At 34.8% G+C, this 3,343-nt stretch overlaps 1 non-coding gene across 1 annotated transcript; it reads right to left on the bottom strand.

The window, feature by feature from the left end:
- Positions 1-477: 477 nt before the first annotated feature.
- Positions 478-551, bottom strand: TRNAS-ACU (transfer RNA serine (anticodon ACU)). Its single transcript has one exon. It is a non-coding gene; the product is annotated as a tRNA-Ser (tRNA).
- Between the last annotated feature and the right edge of the window lie 2,792 nt (positions 552-3,343).

The raw sequence follows: 3,343 nt of genomic DNA on the forward strand, positions 1-3,343 counted from the left end.
CCTTGTTTTCACATTAAACAGACTTCCACATGAGAAAGCAGCAAGGATGCAGTGGCGTTAATGTTTCCTGGTGTCAACCTGTATTATTTCAGTAGAAATTGAAATGAGGATGCATCTTGCTGCCTTTCCAATGAAGCAAGTTTAATTTAGTAATAGGTGAAAAACCATCCCTACAAAGGTGTTAATCAGAGACTTGGCTTTGTGGACACTTTTCAGAGAACAAATTTGTTAGCATAAAAATAAAGCCAGAAAATGAAGAGCTGTTTAATCACTCAATTTGATTTTTTTTCCAGTATATTTCTTTTTCTCTGCAACCCACTGCTAAATTGTGCTTCCTAGCTGTTTTTATAAAATCACTGAATCAAATCTAACTCTGATTACATCAGAGAAGGCCAGGTACCCTACACCATAACAGGGGGTTTGAAATTTTGACTTGTCTACTTAAAGATCACCAAAATCTGATAACAAGGTCAATTACATCCCTGGGTGGGATTGAACCACCAACCTTTTGGTTAGTAGCCAGACACACTAACCGATTGCGCCACAGAGACACTTTGTAAAAAGTACGTACTGACAAAGGCTAATAAGCATACATCTAGAACGTTTCCTAGAAAAACTTTAAAAAGTCAATAATCTGGAGAGTTTTTGTAAGATGTTTCTTCCATCAACCAACGAATAAACACATTGGTACTTTCCCATGATGAGTGAGTGCTTCAGGATCTCTTGCACTTACATGTGCAGCAGAGTACTGCAATGGAAGCATGCTGGGCCCATAACCCAGAGGTAGGCAGATTGAAACTATCCTTTGCTATATGCATTTTTTTTTGTTAATTTAAGTAATCAAAACTGGGATTGATATTTTTGCTCTTTTATTTTTACTTAAAGTACAATAACTTTTACCATTTTAATTTGTTTTAATAGTATATTGACAGTATAGTTTTCTTTAAAAAATCCACTTAATTTTCTTTACCCTATTATTAAAAGGGTAATTGACAAAAACAAACTACATTGTCACCAGAAGAGCAATACAAAATGTACAAGTGATATATTAAAATCATCTTTCCAGCTTGAATTTCAATGATGCATTGGGGCAACGATTTTGTGAGAAACATCTTCACCCTTAAATAAAGATTTTCTTAATTCCTTACCTGTGTGCTAATTAGATATCACCTTGTTTTCACATTAAACAGACTTCTACATGAGAAAGCAGCAAGGATGCAGTGGCGTTAATGTTTCCTGGTGTCAACCTGTATTATTTCAGTAGACATTGAAATGAGGATGCATCTTACTGCCTTTCCAATGAAGCAAGTTTAATTTAGTAATAGGTGAAAAACCATCCCTACAAAGGTGTTAATCAGAGACTTGGCTTTGTGGACACTTTTCAGAGAACAAATTTGTTAGCATAAAAATAAAGCCAGAAAATGAAGAGCTGTTTAATCACTCAATTGGATTTTTCTGCCAGCATATTTTTTTTCTCTGCGACCCATTGCTAAATTGTGCTTCCTAGCTGTTTTTTATAAAATCACTGAATCAAATCTAACTCTGATTACATCAGAGAAGGCCAGGTACCCTACACCATAAGAGGGGGTTTGAAATTTTGACTTGTCTACTTAAATATCACCAAAACCTGATCACAAGGTCAATTATGTCCCTGGGTGGGATTGAACAACCAACCTTTTGGTTAGTAGCCAGACACACTAACCGATTGCACCACAGAGACACTTTGCAAAAAGTACATACTGACAAAGGCTAATAAGCATTCATCTAGAACGTTTCCTAGAAAAACTTTAAAAAGTCTATAATCTGGAGAGTTTTTGTAAGAATTTTCTTAACTCAACCAACGAAGAAACACATTGGTACTTTCCCATGATGAGATGAGTGCTTCAGGATCTCTTGCACTTACATGTGCAGCAGAGTACTGCAATGGAAGCATGCTGGGCCCATTACCCTGAGGTAGGCAGATTGAAACTATCCTCTGCTATATGCATTTTTTTTGTTAATTAAAGTAATCCAAAACTGGGATTGATATGTTAGCTATTTTATGTTTACTTAAAGTACAATAACTTTTACCATTTTAATTTGTTTTAATAGTATATTGACAGTATTGTTTTCTTTCAAAAATCCACTTAATTTTCTTTACCCTATTATTAAAATGGTAATTGACAAAAACAAACTACATTGTCACCAGAAGAGCAATACAAAATGTACAAGTGATATATTAAAATCATCTTTCCAGCTTGAATTTCAATGATGCATTGGGGCAACGATTTTGTGAGAAACATCTTCACCCTTAAATAAAGATTTTCTTAATTCCTTACCTGTGTGCTAATTTGATATCACCTTGTTTTCACATTAAACAGACTTCCACATGAGAAAGCAGCAAGGATGCATTGGCGTTAATGTTTCCTGGTGTCAACCTGTATTATTTCAGTAGACATTGAAATGAGGATGCATCTTGCTGCCTTTCCAATGAAGCAAGTTTAATTTAGTAATAGGTGAAAAACCATCCTTACAAAGGTGTTCATCAGAGACTTGGCTTTGTGGACACTTTTCAGAGAACAAATTTGTTAGCATAAAAATAAAGCCAGAAAATGAAGAGCTGTTTAATCACTCAATTGGATTTTTTTGCCAGCATATTTCTTTTTCTCTGCAACCCACTGCTAAATTGTGCTTCCTAGCTGTTTTTATAAAATTACTGAATCAAATCTAACTCTGATTACATCAGAGAAGGCCAGGTACCCTACACCATAAGAGGGGATTTGAAATTTTGACTTGTCTACTTAAAGATCACCAAAATCTGTTCACAAGGTCAATTACGTCCCTGGGTGGGATTGAACCACCAACCTTCTGGTTTATAGCCGTACACACTAACTGATTGCACCACAGAGACACTTTGCAAAAGTACATACTGACAAAGGCTAATAAGCATTCATCTAAAACATTTCCTAGAAAAACTTTAAAAAGTCAATAATCTGGAGAGTTTTTGTAAGATGTTTCTTCCATCCACCAACGAAGAAACACATTGGTACTTTCCCATGATGAGTGAGTGCTTCAGGATCTCTTGCACTTACATGTGCAGCAGAGTACTGCAATGGAAGCATGCTGGGCCCATAACCCAGAGGTAGGCAGATTGAAACTATCCTCTGCTATATGCATTTTTTTTGTTAATTAAAGTAATCCAAAACTGGGATTGATATTTTTGCTCTTTTATTTTTCATTAAAGTACAATAACTTTTACCATTTTAATTTGTTTTAATAGTATATTGAAAGAATTGTTTTCTTTTAAAAATCCACTTAATTTTCTTTACCCTATTATTAAAATGGTAATTGACAAAAACAAACT

This window comes from Pseudophryne corroboree, unplaced genomic scaffold, assembly GCF_028390025.1.
Source record: "Pseudophryne corroboree isolate aPseCor3 unplaced genomic scaffold, aPseCor3.hap2 scaffold_614, whole genome shotgun sequence".
Lineage (NCBI taxonomy): Eukaryota > Metazoa > Chordata > Amphibia > Anura > Myobatrachidae > Pseudophryne > Pseudophryne corroboree.